Genomic DNA, 16,948 nt, shown 5'->3' on the forward strand with positions numbered 1-16,948 from the left:
TGAGAATTTTGCAAGTGGGACTTTGCTGTTCATTTAAACAGATGGCCTTGGCTGTAGCTATCCATGCATCTACATCAAATCTGAGTATAAAAGGTAGGATTTCAAGCCAGGAGTCTCCAAACAACAGTCTGTTCTGGTCTGACATGCCCATTATGGAGCTAAACTGCCTTGGAGCTAGAACAACTTCCAAAAATAAAAAGTAAAACAAATACTGGTCATGAATGAAGACAAGTTTTGGCATATGTGTGCCAGGCAGACTGAAACAGCTGGATGGGATAGGTGTTAGCTTTCAGTCACTGTCACTGTTCCCCTCATTTCTTCTCAACATTGTGTGAGGCAAATTCCTGCATCAGAAGAATTCCAACTGAACAGGGTCATAGGATGCTTTATGGATTTCCTCAGGCTCACATATGTTTGATTTGCCAGCCAGATTTACCTAAAGGCAGGTTTATTATCCAGTGTATTGTTTAGACACTATGAAAATTCATGTCTAAGTAAAAAACATTCACTAGCTCTTACATTAAGCCAGCACTAACATCAGATGAGAAATTCATTTAAAAAGTGATTTTAAATAGTGAGATGTCCATCATCAACCTCAGGTTTTGATAAAGGATTTTTTTTTTTTATTTTATTGAAAAAACACTAATACACTTCAAAACCAAATATTTTTACTGTCTAATATTACATTGCATACATATCCTAAGCATTCTGCAGACTGCAATGAAGCTTCATATAATCTGTCCACACATAATAACTCATACAACTAAAAAAATAAGTATAGTAAGAGCCTCAGTTTCTGTGTTTTACACAGTCGCAAAGATAACACTGTGTTGCAAGTGTTTAGTTGTACCACAAGGACTTTTCAGGCTCATTTAATGGTACCATGTCATCAGGATGATGGCAATGGAACTTAGTTTATCAAAGAGTTTGCTTTGAAATGCATACACCTTAGGGAGGTTCCCTTCCTTTTTTCAAAAAAAGTGCACAGGGCTTAGCAGCTGAGTTAGCTCTTCTGCATCCTTAACACAGCCCAGGAAAAAGCCTCTTACTCTACGGCTGTTTTGCTAGAAGTTAATGTCGTCATTCAAGAGGGAAATAACCCATCACATGTATCCATGGGTTTCTTTATATTGATATAATTACACAGGAACAGAAAGTCAATCCAGTGAAAATTTAAGTCATGATACACAAGGAAAGAAAGGCAGTAACACAAGGGGAAGACAGATGACAGGGTGACAGGATTTTACTGGAAGCAATAGCATAGTCTGAACTTTAGCACTAACATTTCCTGCAATACCAAAAATTATACTCCAAATGGCCTCTTAGATGTCTTGGGGCAGAGGTCTGCTCTATGACTGTGAGTTAGGATGCTTATACACCTGAGAGGTCTTGCTATCCCCAAGTAGCAAACACCTTGAACACAAAAAAGATGACATGTTTTTAGTTCAAATCCACTTGCCTCTGGGTTTTGTCTTATTCTGGAGCCCTCTTTTCCTTGCTGTTGCCATTGTCTAGTCTAATGTAAGGCAACCTTACCATCTGTGAGCATAGATAGATTTCTTCTGCTTCTGCTACCAAGTTAGGCCCCGCCACTGCCTTTTGGATCACTTTTAAATGGGGGAAATACTGGAAACACAGCGTGCCAGGATTATTTCAGGGAGACCTACTTGTATTCCGTACCACTATGCCAAGATTCCCAATTTCCAAATTAATCAAGCTCTTAGCTAAATTTTAGCAACCACAGTCAATTAAAGAAACATAACTAACATGCTATCAAATCAAAGAATCTCCAGAGGCTCATGTTTTGTATTCAGACATGCTGACACCGTCTAATGCAACAAGTTTTTCCCTTGGTGCCAACACCAACTAGTCAGGTTTAGCAGTTACAAATGCACAAGCTGAATCAAAGGCAGAGGCATACTGAGTTTAAAATGTTTTAAAAATCACTCTTCCTTGAATGACACACGGTATCATGCAATCAGTAGCTTTGCATTGGGTTCTCTGACAATAATCTGGTTTGGTTTCAACAAAAGAGAAGTACACAGGATGGAAGCGACAGGGAAATAGATTACTGGGCTGCTAGTAGGCCTTAAATATGTAGCAGATAGGCATTTAATCAACATTAGACCATACGTGAGTATTACATATGTAAAAGTCATTTAGCACATAGAATCTTACAAATCAATGCAAAAAAAAAGCTGTACATATGGGTTTAGGTGCAGAAATGTGGCCTTGTGCAGTATTAAAATAATTTAGACCTTTGGATCAAATCCAAGGCACTGCAAATACTGGGACAAGATAAATTCCTAGAAATTGAATTAATTTGCAGCACAACTGTGGATACTCCTATTATTATGCCAGCACATACAACCAACCACATTGGGTGGAGTTATTAAAAAAAAAAAAAAAAAAGGAAAGAAAAAAGAGCATAGTCTAAATAGACTGGCAAACTGACATCTTTTTATTTATTTGTGGTTAGTAGAAGAAAAATTAGCCAACTCCTTTTTTCATAATCACAGGGAGTTTGGCTGAAACAATGTAATCTATATTCATTCACCTTGGCAAAAAGAGAAGCTAGAAAATTCCAGGCAGTCTTGCTAATCTATACATTTAACCATTCATACCCATGACTTGGCACATCTAACTCCCAGCAAAAATATAACACGTGCATGCACTGGGCAAGATCCATGTTACAAAGCCTTTGTCAATTCTGAAAACATAGGAGAAGACACTTAAAGTTGTCCTAAATATTTTTGTACTAACTAAGATGCTCAACCTTTAGCTATTCCTTACTTCTCTGGCTCATACAGGCTTTGCGGATGTTTGCAGGGAAGGTTGTCAAGTGCTCAGTATCCCATTTCTTGGCACTCATGGACTCCCTCTGCTCAACTGCCTGTGCTGTTAAGCACAGCTATACACTACAGAAATGTTAAAAAAAAAATATTTGCAAGCACTGACATTTTATTTTTGTTGACAGGTCTGGATTGGGTTTTTTGGGTTTTTTTTTGCTTTCCTGAGAATCAGAATCACTGAGGCTGGTCAGCCCCTCTGGAATTCTCTAGTCCCACTACAGCTCAAGCAGGCTCAGCCACAGCTGGTCACCCAGGACCATGTGCAATCAGGTTTTAATATCTCCAAGGATGGACACTCCACAACCTCTCCAGGCAACCTGGTCTGGTGTTCGACCACCCTCACAGTAAATAAGTTATTCTTAGATTTGAAAGGCATTTCCTTTATTTCAGTTTGTGCCCATTGCCTTCTGTCCTGTCACTGCATACAACAGAAGAGAGCCTGGCTCCATCTCCTTTACCCTCCCATCAGGTATTTATGCACATTGATAAGATCCTCTCTAAGCCTGCTCTTCTTGAACCTAAAAAGTTCCAGCTCTTTCACCCTCCCCAAGCTCCAAGCCCTTCATCATCTTACTAGCCCTTCAGTGGACTCTCTCCAGTATGTCCATGTCTCTCTTGTACTGGGGAGCCCAGCACAGGACACAGCACCCAGATGTGTCTCACCAGTGCTGAGTACAGAGAAAGGATCACCTCCCTTGACCTGCTGGCAATGCTCTGCCTGATACAGCCAAGGAGGCTGTTGGCCTTCTTTGCCCAAGCGCATGTTGCTGGCTCATGGTCAACTTGGTGTCCAGCAGAACTCCCAGGGCCTTCCCTAACAAGCTGCTTTCCTGTTGGTCAGCCCCCCACGTGTGCTGGTGCATGGGGTTGTTCCTCCCCAGGTGCCGGGTTTGGCATTTCCACTTGTTGAGCTTCATGGAGTTCCTGTCAGCCCATTTCTCCAGCCTGATGAGGTCCCTTTGAATGGCAGCACAACCATCTGGTGTACCCACCAACTCCTTCCACTTTTTTAACTAATTAACAAAATTGTGAAGATACTTGCTATTATCAATCTTTTCTTGATATCACTGTCAGACACAGAATTAAAAAGTGAGAGTCAATGGTGGATATGAGATCTTTAGTAAAGACAATTATATGAATAACTCTACTATGAACACTTGTGTTTTGAAACATTAACTCTCAAGCCTCAACAGAAATCCTTCTTTGATGCCTCAGTGCTGTCAACTTTTGACATTTTCCTAGAAATCTTATTTTTCTGCCATATCCGTTCAAATCCTGTCACAATGTGCCAGCTTGCTGTGACAGTCCAGTGTGCTGTGACAGTCCAGTACTATGTGCTGGCAACCTTGGTTCAAGTCTGACTGACAGCAGGAGGGGAACATGTGTTTTTATGCTTCCTTTTCAACAGCTTTTAAAATAATTATGTAACTTTGAATGTCCTTTCACTGGATTTTCCTCCATCACTAGGCACAGCATTGAAAACAGAAATAAAATTTGCAGTCCAAAATTATTGTATGTTTGAAGATAGACGTTGGCCAAACAGAAGGCAACGAAAGATTTCCAAACCAGACTGCAATTGCCAAAAGGAGCAGGAATATTTTTCTGCCACCACAACGTTTGTGCCCGTCTTCTGCATGCAATTCTCTGTCGGCAGCACTGTTTTGGGCTGGGGGATGCCCAGTGTGCTGCAATAGCAGTGGTCACCCCGGGGCGGAGGCCAGCAGGTGGAATGTTATAGCCGGTCTGCGCTAGGTGGCAATGCTTGCACGGCTCTCCTAGAGGGGACAGAAAAGAGGAGACACCGGACACATCCTTTGTAGCTTGCCGTGATCGTATAGTGGTTAGTACTCTGCGTTGTGGCCGCAGCAACCTCGGTTCAAATCCGAGTCACGGCAGAGGGGAGCGGGAACCCTTTTAGCCCTCGCTTTTGGAGGCTTGCTGCTGGAGACGCACCACGGGGGACGTGCCACCCACCCGCCCCAGCCCTCCCTCCGCAGTAACTGCTGAACAGGGCTCAGTGCCTGAAGCACAGGAAAAACAGATGAGAGGAAGCAGTAGCTGCACAAAAAAGTCCATGTAGCTCACTGCTACATGATAAGGTGTTTGACACTCTTTGCACCATAGGTTTTTTGTCTCCTTTTGTGTGATTTCAAGCAGTTCCACAGATACTGTACTCAGGTTGCCTGGGACAACGTTTTCACTGACTTCACTCCGTACGTTTTTTAACACATCTCCTTTCTCTCTCCCACTGAAGATTGATTTCTTTCTACGATCTGTCCCCAGGGATGGCTCACTAGAAAAGAAAATTCCAAAAGAATTTTTCAGGAAAGAGGAGCAAAGGAGGCATGAAATTATGTGCAATTAATTTCTTTGTTGTGAAGCTTTTTAGTATCGTTTTTCCAAGAATGATGCACTTATGAGGCCAGTAATCAACATCAGGAAATGGGAGACATAATCTCTAGATCTGAAGTTTTATTAAAGAGAAGCAAGACACTGCTGGAAATGCAGTGCCGTTTTTGTGGGGAGAGGATGATGTGACTGAGAAGATTCTGCCAAGAGGTGCAAAAATGGTCTGACATGATTCTCTGTTTATCTAAGCACCGTTCCCTCGTCCCACCTACACTGCCTGGTGGGTGTTGCTGTTTACTGGGGCAGGGGTGTGAGTGGTTTTCTAGTATGGGGATAGTGAAGTAAAGAAGTTAGCTGAAAGGCACAGGGAAAGAAATTTTCAAGAAACACTCCCATGTGCCTACAGGTAGGCACTTTATATACTGATTGAACCATGCAGCAACACAGTTGTACTTCTAATTTGTTATTAATAGAAGATGCTCAAAAATGTATACACGAACTTCAGTTCATATGACCAATTCTAATTTCATCATTAGATAGTTACACATCTTGCTGACTGAAGTAAAAACTACTCGTTTTGACCAAATTATTTCGTCATACCTAAGCTCACAGCCCGACCACAAGTCAAAAGAAAAAGAAGGGGATGAAAAAGGAGAAGGCAACAAATACTCATTTATGGGAAATGGCTGTATATTTCTAACAGTTGAGGCCGGAATCGCAAATGTTTTCCTTATTGAAGACCATGTATGTCCTTCTGAGGTCAAACTCTATTCAGGCATCCAGACACAGGCTTCCCAGCTCTTGGCAAACTTTCTCCAGGTGTCTGTCCAGGGCTCAGTAAGGAAGCAAGACTATCTTGAAACTATTAAGATGAAAAGGAATTGCTTTTAAAGTGGGACTTGTGTAACTATGAAGACCAGCAGGGAATATTTAATTCCATTAAAATCATCTCTCAGCAAACAAGAAATAGGAAGGACAATATGGTGAAACAAAGCAGTTCAATAGCTGGTGGATCAACTTTAAATCTCTTTCTGGAATTTACACTTTTGTCTCTCTGGAAGACTTCATGTTTCTTATATTAGGCCTTCTACAGTTCTTTTCCAATTATTTTTCAGTGAAGGTCAGTTCTTACACAAAAAAAAATTCAAATTGTGTTTCTGAATAGAATTTTCCATAATATGCAAGCTTTCTTACTGTTGCCTTAGCTAACTGGTTTGGACTTTTCCTTCTCAAGTGTAACATTAAAACACTAATTTACCCCATGTGGTTTTAATACAAATGCCTTCATGGTTATATCATAAAGAAGTTTTCTTCTCTGTGCCAGTACAAAGGTCACTACACCCTCTTGCCTTCAGCTGCATGGTGAATAACAGCAACAGTGCAGGTCCCAGAATAAACGCATCCTACTATGCCAGATTTTCCTGAAGAGTTTAGATAGACCTGCCACCCCCAAACAAATTAGTGATACAATTCTGGAGAGGAAAATAGGAGGTTTGCTGCTCATATCAGCGAATGAAAAAAAAAACTTATTAAATTATTATTCCAGGAGTCTGGAAGCACAAGATCTGAACTGGGCATGCAGAGATCCATAAGAAATTACCAGAAATAGTGCGGTGGCTGTGGTGTTGGCTACATGCACAACTCTCAGGTGCAAGAGGCACTTAGGTGCTGGTTTAGCAGCACAGAGGCACTGATGATGTTAACATTACAGACCATGTTATAAGAGAAAATTTTTGCTACATTAGCAATATCAAAACTATGTTCTCTTCTCAAAGATTTTTAAGACATTGTGTTTTGGGATCCCTTTGGATGGAGGCTTCTTTGTGACAAAGAAGATATTCCTTTAAAAGGAATATCACAAAGTGTCTTCTGAGTTTTGTTTGGTGCACAGAAAACATATACCACATTTCTTCGTAAAGGAGTGCAGGAAAAAGTTGTAAAACATTAAGCACATGAATGACTTTCACAAAGCTTTGTGAAAGAGATATTTATCAGATGTGTTGGAATCTAACTCAAAGAGCTGATTTTGCTTCTGTGACATTCCAAATCAAGAGGACACATCTATAAAGTTTTTAGAATGAAAAATTGGGAATTTAGAAAAGGCAACAGAAAACACTATTTAGATAGTTTTGGATGTTTGGTAGTTCTGGGATTTGTGCTGAACTGTTGATGAAGAAGTGAAACCAGGCCCTACTCAGTAGTTTGAAATGTAGTGCAGAAAGTTGTAGGATTCAAACCTGAGCCAAAGCTTAACCCAAAGCGGTACTAGTCGAAAGCTTCAAAAATCAACCACAGTCTTCACATGTGTTCCAGTGCAGCTCTCTCTAGTGCTGTGAGTGACTGCTGGAGCTTAAAAAATAAGAAGGCACACAGTCTTATTTAGAAAGCAGGACATGCTTTCTTTTAAGAAACACCAAAGACAGATTATGAGAAAAGCTACAGAACTGCAGCATCAGACATGGTTCATGCAGTTATGTTTACACATCAGGCTCAGGAATCTCCCCGTCTGCCAAATTTTCCCCAATTACTACCCATCCTGCAATAATACCCGTAAACTCAGAGCTGAATTTCCAGAGGTAAAATCATCCCACCTGTGAAATGAATTCCTGGCATTCTTTGCTAAAGCACAACCAGCTACTTAAGCTTTCAGGAGTTCTCTTTACCACAGAAGATCTCCTTTCAAAGAGTCTTCTTGACCAGAACCCTTTGAAAGGATTTCAGAGGGGACCTATAAAAGTTTTAATATGAGCTGCACTCCTGTAAAGAGAATGAAAAACAGAATTAATTTGATTTGATGACTGCAGATTCAAAACAGCCACTGCTTTCTATCCTGCTTAACACCTGATATGAACATCAGACAGGATACAACCAACTCTGCTGCACTCCTGAGAAATGAAGGAAGTAGCAAAGAAATCTATGTCAGGTTCCATTAATATTTCAAAACTTTTTAATGTCTTTCTGTCCAGTGTTGCCTTCTTAACAACTAGGTGTCTTTCTCCATAGCTTAAAAACTCTAGCAGTTTTAACCCTAATCAAAAGCTAACGTTAAAATACAATAGCAAGAAATAAATCTCTTCCCAAGCACTGTTGATGGGTACATCCTATTAGTTCAGAGCCAAAATGCGAATTAGGCATGTTGGGGATATAGAGATAGACGCCTCTATGTCTTAAAGGCTTTATGTTCTGCGCAGAATGTGCCATACACGAGAACAATGGCAGGCACAAAAGGACACAGAAGAGCTGCAGAGAAAGGCATGCACTCTCTTTTCCTGTCTCACTTTAAAATACTGTTCTTCATTTCCCACCAGATCAGCTTGCTCTGTAAAGGCAGAGAAGGCTGCTAAAGTGAACTCTTCTCTCTGACCTTCAAAGCATTTTTAGACAAAAAAATTTCAGAGCTTCAGAAATATGTAAACCTGAATCCTTGTTAATACTTTTAACATATTATTATTAGATCATGGTTTCCAACTGGAAAAGTGTTATCTGGACATGTCTGCTAGAAATGAAGACCCACATATTTCAGAAATGTACAGGCAATTCTTTGTACAATTCAAGCTTCAAAATCAGTTCCAGGATTATATATCTGTGTTTCCTAGTCTGCAATCCTGTTATCCTTGGAAACTGTTTTGTACTACAGTTTTTGCTTTCTTTTTCCCTAATGAGATGGGAAAATTGACAAATATTTTCTCAGGAAATGGAATGCTGGGAGCCACCTACACTTGCATGTTTATATTCCAAATTGAAGTTGGGTTTTAATTTTGATTCTCTTGTGAGAAGAACAAATAACTGCAGGGGGAATTGGTAAGAAAGGTCTGATTACCTGCCTACACCATTCTCGCTCCCAGTTTATAGCGCTAGCACTGAGCTAGCACTACAGATATCGGTATCCTAAATAAACTAAAGCAAATAGAATGACCACTGTTTCTGGCTAACTCATCATAACATAAAAAAAAAAGGACATTTTGAACTTGTCCAGTGTCCTATCAAAACTCTTCAAAATCATCAATATTACTATAACTAGCAATAAAGTACTACAGTGTTTCTACACTTCAGCTACAGATGAACACTGGATATAGAGAAGTCAGTTCCAGGGAGGCTGAGGTCAAGCAGGGGTGCGCCTTGCGTGTTTCGGCAGCCTCAGGATGATGCATGAGTAGTGCAGAATTTCTGGCATTGCAATTTTTGGATTTCTGTTCTAGAACTTCATTCACTAGGATGCTTTAAAGAATATATACACCTGTGATAAGTTAATTTGGTATTTCTGGAGTTTATAAATCTAACACAACAGATGACGTTTCTGAGAGACTACAGCAGGGACAGAGTATAAAAGATCATCCTGGGCTCTTTTACGCTAGTGCATGTTTCTAAAGTGCTTTCTTTTGGGAAATCAGTCACAGCTGTATTATCAGCTAGACCAAGAAGTCAAGAGCTAAGTGCTCTGATATGCTCCTAAAAGGCTTAGTGATACCTAGACAGGAAGTCTGAGGCCAGTCAGAGGAATACCCAAAGATATTTTAAAATGCACCGCAGAAAGAGCTCTTGTGAACCTGAGGGAGGTGGTAAGATGCCAGGCGTCACTAGCCTACTACCCTGAAACTGGGGCACCTGAGCCTACAGCCTCCAGAGGTGAGGTGCCCTCCTAGGTTTGCAGGTGTACAGGGCTTTGATTTTTCCTGATAGCGGTGTGAAGAAAGTTTTGTTTCACTTCCTCACTGGGTAGGAGGGCAAGGAAAGTTCCTGCTGCTTTGCACAGAGAAAGGTACCTGTCATTCACACTCTGCAAGAGCTGGGCCTGTTGCATGGAACTTGAAGCCATCTGAGCCTGGTGAAGATGTAATCCATTATGCAGAGGACTGATGTCCCATCAGATGCAACAGTGAGAGAAAAACAGCACTTGCTCTTGAATTAACTCCTTACCAAATTAAAGAACCAACTACCAGAAACTCTATTCAGTGGCATCCAAATAATCTGATAAACTCCGTAATAATGATCTTGTATTAATATATTTGTTACCAGCTATGTAATTTTGTTGTTAATTTATCATTTATTACACAAACTGCCACTAGTTACCATAACTAATTTATGAAATCCACATGGTCGTTTTAGAAGTCTTCATTCTGAGAGTCTGAGCGCATCTTACTCAGTGAGGCAGGACAGTGAAGTTACACACAAAAACAAAGGGAATCACTGAAATCACTGACAAATGATGGTTCCTCTTGCCTGTCACCAGCAAAGACTTTCTGTCAGCAGCAGGTCATGCCTAGGTGGGCAGGATTTCCACATCTACCACTGTCATATTTCCAGGCAATTCAGGCTTATTGCTTTATTAGCATGAAAAACTAGCAAAGATCAAAACAAACAGACTTTGTGGCTCAGTCCAGAACTTAAGTAGCTGTAATGGGAAAAAAATTACATGGTCACTATGCCACTGTGTTTATCACAACATCCATAAACATTTAAATAAAAAAAAAATCACACTTGGCAACAGGATTACTGAACTAATACTCGTGGCACATAGTCTTTTAGCAAAACGCTCTTGTAAAAGTCACAGAGCTTTGAATTGCTTTCTCATCTCAGCCTTAGACATCCCTAATGGATTATTTTTGGTATGCAGTCTGTAGGTACATCTCTCCAAAAGAGACACCTTTCCCTGCCGTGACTCGGATTTGAACCGAGGTTGCTGCGGCCACAACGCAGAGTACTAACCACTATACGATCACGGCAAGCTGTCGGAACGCTCTAAATTAAAAGCCACAGCTTCCCCCCCCCCGCCCAGTGCTCGCCAAAATTTTACACAAATGGTGCCACCTACAGTTTACATTGAGTTTTAGCAGCAGCTGGTTCTAAACATTCTTACAATTACATGTTACTGTCTCCTCAAAATCGCTTCCAGACTTACTTTTCCTTTCTCTTATAATCCATGCCTATCAGGATTGCCTATAGACAGGCTCAGGAGAGTTATAATAACCCTTCTTCTTTCCCCCAAATCTTTTCAGAGGGAACATTTTATCAGTGGTGGGGAAGGCAAAGTCATGACGCCAGAAAAGTCTGGCAGCGTGCTGTAGAGACAGGTTTAGGCAAAATAACAAAATCTACTTAACTGAAAACTGCATTCACTGAGTTGAACAAGGTATGATTCATTCTAATGTAAGTGCTTGTATTGATGGACATCCTCTTCCTTACCTCTGCAATAAGCACAGAACATAAAAACCCTCCCACTTTTCCAGAATTTGCATTATCTACTGTGGAAAGAGATGGTCAAATGCTACAGATGAAGTCCGAGGGGAGTGAGCACTTAGCTTGTATCAGCTAAGACCATCAATTACTGTCATACTGAAGCAGCTGCTGAGAAGCACCTGCCCTTTGTCAGGTGTTCGGATGCAAAAGACTGTAAACAATATTCAAATAGGCACAACAGCAAAAAATCCTTAGTTCTCTCAAATAAGAGCTCCAACAGAAATCAAGCTGTGCAATGTAAAGAAAGATTATCATGGGGAAAGAGAATAATGCAGCAAGCTCTGGGACACTCAAGGCCTGCTCAGAAAATGCAGCCTGTTTTCCTCATGCTCACCCTCCCCACAGTTATATTCATTATTTAATTAAAAAACTTAACTGCTTTGCAAACCTTGCCTGGCTGATAGCCTTGGAGGTCACAGCAACCACTGCAGTGCCACACTGAGTCTCTGAAGAAGGAGGAAGACATACAAAGAGACTTACGAGGCTGTCATACACAAGACCATTAAAATGTCTTAAGCATGTCTTCGACATGCTGAGATATGGATTTACTCTGGATGAAGGTCTGCACGGTGGGGACTAATCCATAAGTAGACTGTGCGAAAGAAACATCAGGCTGGGACTTTAAAGGGCACACTTACTAAAGAGACTCTGGTCTGCCTCAGTGCTGAATCGCTGTGCTGGTTTGGGCTGGGATAGAGTTAATTTTCTTTATAGTAGTGTCGTGGTTTAGCCCCAGCCGGCAACTCAGCCCCACACAGCCGCTCGCTCACTCCCCCCCGGTGGGATGGGGGAGAGAATCGGAAGAGCAAAAGTAAGAAAACTCGAGGGTTGAGATAAAAACAGTTTAATAGGGAAAGCAAAAGCCGCGCATGCAAGCAAAGCAAAGCAAGGAGTTAATTCACTGCTTCCCATGGGCAGGCAGGTGTTCAGCCATCTCCAGGAAAGCAGGGCTCCATCACGCATAACGGTTACTTGGGAAGACTGGTGACCCCGACGTGATTCAAACACGCAGCCTTCTGATCCACAAATCCAAAACATAGCCCCATACCAGCCACTATAAAGAAAATTAACTCTATCTCAACTGAAACCAGGACAAGTAGCTAATATGGGGATATGTTTTGGATTTGTGCTGGAAACAGTGTTGATAACACAGGGATGTTTTAGTTGTTGCTGCACTAGTCAAGGACTTTTCAGCTTCCTGTGCTCTGCCAGGTGCAGAAGAAGTTGGGAGGGGGCACAGCCAGGAGAGTTGATCCAGACTGACCACAGGGCTATTCCATACCATATGATGTTATGCTCAGTATATAAAGCTGGGGGAAGAAGAAGGAAGTGGGGGGACACGTTCGGAGTGATGGATTTTTGTCTTCCCAAGTAACCATTACGCGTGACGGAGCCCTGCTTTCCTGGAGATGGCTGAACACCTGCCTGACCATGGGAAGTGGTGAATGAATTCCTTGGTTTGCTTTGCTTGCATGCGCGGCTTTTGCTTTCCCTATTAAACTGTTTTTATCTCAACCCTCGAGTTTTCTCACTTTTACTCTTCCAATTCTCTCCCCCATCCCACCGGGGGGGAGTGAGCGAGCGGCTGCGTGGGGCTGAGTTGCCGGCTGGGGCTAAACCACGGCAATCGCACTGCCTCTGCCGTAGGGAAATGCAGAGGTTCCTCCTGCAAGCACAAGGAGGGGTCCTCCCTGCCGCTGGAGCTGCAGAAGGGAAGGAGAAGGTACCTCCCTCTCTCTCCTTCTGATGGTAGCTGGGGGCATGTCAAGCAAAAGGGTGCTCTAATGGTGGTTCGGACGGCTGTACCTCACCCTACAGCCTCGCTCAATGGCTCGGTGTGAGCAGAGTAGCGTTGTGCTCAAGGGTCAGTGTACCCTTCCAGACGGCACGAAGGATGCTGCTTCCCTGATCTCCAATCCTGCCAGGCACAGCCTAGCCCTGTGTGAAGGGACCGCGTTGCTGTCACAAGCTTAAAAGAAAGAAAGCCAGGACCAGGAGTGGTACACATCTGACATAAAACTAATCCCTCAACTCAGGTTTGCTGCTGCCTCATAAAGCCATTACACTTAGCGGAAATTAAGCATAACTGCATAAATAGGCAATGATGAAAAAATAAGGAGGTACTAGGACTCTCTCTGTCTTCCCCCTCCATCCCTGTCTTTCAGTTCTCACCCCTCTCTTTCAGTTCTCTCAAGCAGGTGTCAGCAGAATAAGCTGCTGAATCTTCTGGCAAGGAAAAAGGACTGGAAAAAGCAATCCCCTGTAGCACAGCTTGTGCATTGCAGTCTGAATGTTACCTGTAAAGCCATCACATGTATGTTGTCAGCTGTAAGAATTCACAGTATGGGAAAGCCTTTTTCTCTTTCCCTCACCAGCCTCCAAGCCCTTTGAACTCTAAAGAAATCTCTGAAGTGTTGGACAGTGATTGCCACTTCTGGGCCAATGCTTTGATGTGGTAAGTCCTATGATACTCCCCAGTACTCCAAAGACCTTGATTAAAGAGGACAAAGAAACTGGGCACCAGTATTTAACAGCCACTATCAGGACAGTGTATCAAGTGTTCTTCATTACTTCAAATTTCCTTTTTTTTTTTTTATATATACATTCATTGAAAAACATGGAAAACTGTGGTTCAGAAAGAAGGGTGGTGCATAAGGGCTGAAGTCAGCTCAAAAGGTCTTAACAGTGAACAGGACAGTACCATCACCTAGTCACCTGCATGTGAGCATGAGTGCATCTGGAAGATGGCATTGCTCAGCATCATGCACACATGGGCAGGTGGAACAGACCTGGGACAAAACTGATTCAGTAGCAACTTCTCTGAAGTTTCTTGTTATTGTAGACCTGCGGAAGTAGAGATCTTAGAATATTTACTTTATTTCCATACTTAGGACCTTAAATAACTTTTTTTTTTTTTTTTGGGCCTTGTTATTACTGGTTACCTCTCATGAAGTAACAACAGCAACTTCAGTTTTGTCTGAGTTCCTCAGAACATCCAGATTTCCCCTAAAGACAGAAGTCTAGTAAATCTAGATACAGGTTTCTGCCCATGGCCCCTTCAAAGTGAGGAGATTAAGTTAAAATTACTGCAGGACTCCTTGAGGTGCTTTATAGCATGATACTCAGGAAATGAAGGAGATTTTAAATATGGTTTGTCTTACAAATCATCAATAAAATATTTGCAGCTGTGAAGAGACAGGGTCCTTGCAAGCTCTGTAACCTGTATTATTCTACTATACAGTGTCACCTCCCATAGAAGTCATAGGGGTGCCTTATTTTTTGCAGCAGTAAAATAGGTTTGCTAGATTCCCATCAAAATTTTTTATGTGATTGTTTTAAATCTGGGTCTCAGAGAAACAAAAAAGCACTTCTAGTTCCATCTTGTACAGAGCTTAAAACGTCATCTAATGCATTTTTTGCTAAGTTGGAGTCACTTGATACACTGTTTTTATTTCAGACCTATATACACATGAGAATAAAATGCAGGTTATAATAAATAAATGTCATAAATCACATCCATAAACCTTTGGAGCTTAAAATCAGTCCACAAATCTTTGAGATGACCTAACAAGCAGTAACCACAGGGTAACAAATGGTCATTTCATTAATTGTACTACACTGGTACTACTTTCCACCCCGTCTCTACGCATCTTGCCATTGTTTGCATTTATTTATATTTTTATCATTTCTGTTAGTAAAATGTTATTACTGTTTCTCTTTTTTCCCCGGAAGAAGGCTGGTGCACATGAGCATGCCTCGTGCAGTACTGGCACAGCCATGTGATTCTCAGCCCCTGAGCCCAGCCTTGCTACCTCTACTTGGGCTCAGAAAACAGCTATGAAATTTTCACCCACATAACCCCATAGGGTCTGGAGCAGAAGTCTTATGAGGAGTGGCTGAGGGAGCTGGGACTGTTTAGCCTGGAGAAAAGGAGGCTGAGGGGAGACCTCATCGCTCTCTACAACTACCTGAAAGGAGGTTGTAGAGAGGTGGGGGTCGGTCTCTTCTCCCAGGTAACAAGTGATAGGACGAGAGGAAATGGCCTCAAGTTGCGCCAGGGGAGGTTTAGACTGGATATTAGGAAATTTTTCTTCACCGAGAGGGTTATCAAGCATTGGAACAGGCTGCCCAGGGAAGTGGTTGAGTCGCCATCCCTGGAGGTATTTAAAGGACGTTTGGATGAGGTACTTAGAGACATGGTGTAGTGGTGGTTTTTGGCAGTGTTAGGTTTATGGTTGGACTCGATGATCTTAAAGGTCTTTTCCAACCTATATGATTCTGTGATTCTGTGATTCTGTGATAACTGCGAAGACATTCTAGATGTTTGCAGGTTCCTTTTTTTTAATTAAATTTTTTGTTGTTTGTTGTCCAAAAATAATAATCTTTCAAAACAATGACTTTTTCTGTTAAGATGTCAGTTTTGGACAGAACATTTCTCTTGTTGAGGACTGAATCTCTGATCAAAAGAAAAGAAGTAATCAGAAGACACTCCCTCCTCCCTCAAATAGCCAAGTTCATGGGCAGGTCTGGAAGAAGGAGGACTTGAAGCAGATACAAATAGCATCTCTCTCTCTCTCTCTTTCTCTCTCTCTCCTTTGCCAAGGGAATTCTTTACTTAGCAGATTATTAATTAATGTAAGGTGAATCTCTCCTAGTTTCTCTAGTCTGAACTCTTCCATTTACTGTTAGCATAAGCAAGCATTTAATGGGACTAGCCTCCAGGCTATTCACCTGTGTTTTAGCTGAGTGCTCCCAGCATCAGGCCATGGAGTTTATGCTTTTTGCCTCTGTAGTGAATTAGCTGTGCAAGGATAACACTTGATAGAAAAGCCTGAGACAGGCATGCCCTCCCCACACCCATAGCCAAGTAGCCCAAGACGTCCACAAAGGAAATAGGAGACCTTGATCAGGTCTCTCCCCTGCCTACTTCTGTTATGTATCTGGGTTTCTCAGTCTGTTTCTCGCCTGCCTCTACCAGAAAGGATGTGTTTCTTCTAATCTTGAAGATCAGAGACACAATACCTCTATTTAATTTTGAGTGACAATCTTACTCTCCATGACTGTCAGAGTAGCTTCATGCAGTTCAAATGTCTGTTCTGACCACATGACAGAGAAGACTTGGGTGCTAGGTCAAAGCCCAAAATTGGCTTTATGCTCTCTTTAAACTATTTAGTTTAAATTGTCACCAGTTTGCAGCACGATCTTGAATAAGCATTTTTAAATGGTTATTGCCATTTGTACAATAGGCACTTGTCATAGCTAAACATTTTGGGATGTACCAGTGAAAAACTCTCTTTTAGTACTGTTTTTTACTACTAGAAACAGAATTCTACCGGCATTTTCTGTGTTTGGTGTTTTGCTCATGGATGTCTTCAGGCAAGAAAGCCAGTCCCCACACACATGCACATGGATGGTTTGTCTCAGTAAAAATAAAACAGAATTTATTACAGGCTGACAAAATCTGGCTTCAGGCTCTTTGCTATTACAAATATAAAGGATTAAAGAGTTTT

General features: G+C 41.7%; 2 non-coding genes across 2 annotated transcripts; one reads left to right on the top strand and one right to left on the bottom strand.

The window, feature by feature from the left end:
* The first annotated feature begins 4,675 nt into the window (after positions 1-4,675).
* Positions 4,676-4,747, top strand: TRNAH-GUG (transfer RNA histidin (anticodon GUG)). Its single transcript has one exon. It is a non-coding gene; the product is annotated as a tRNA-His (tRNA).
* A 6,105-nt stretch (positions 4,748-10,852) lies between these two features.
* On the bottom strand, positions 10,853-10,924 carry TRNAH-GUG (transfer RNA histidin (anticodon GUG)). Its single transcript has one exon. It is a non-coding gene; the product is annotated as a tRNA-His (tRNA).
* Positions 10,925-16,948: the final 6,024 nt, after the last annotated feature.

Source organism: Mycteria americana, chromosome Z, assembly GCF_035582795.1.
Source record: "Mycteria americana isolate JAX WOST 10 ecotype Jacksonville Zoo and Gardens chromosome Z, USCA_MyAme_1.0, whole genome shotgun sequence".
NCBI lineage: Eukaryota > Metazoa > Chordata > Aves > Ciconiiformes > Ciconiidae > Mycteria > Mycteria americana.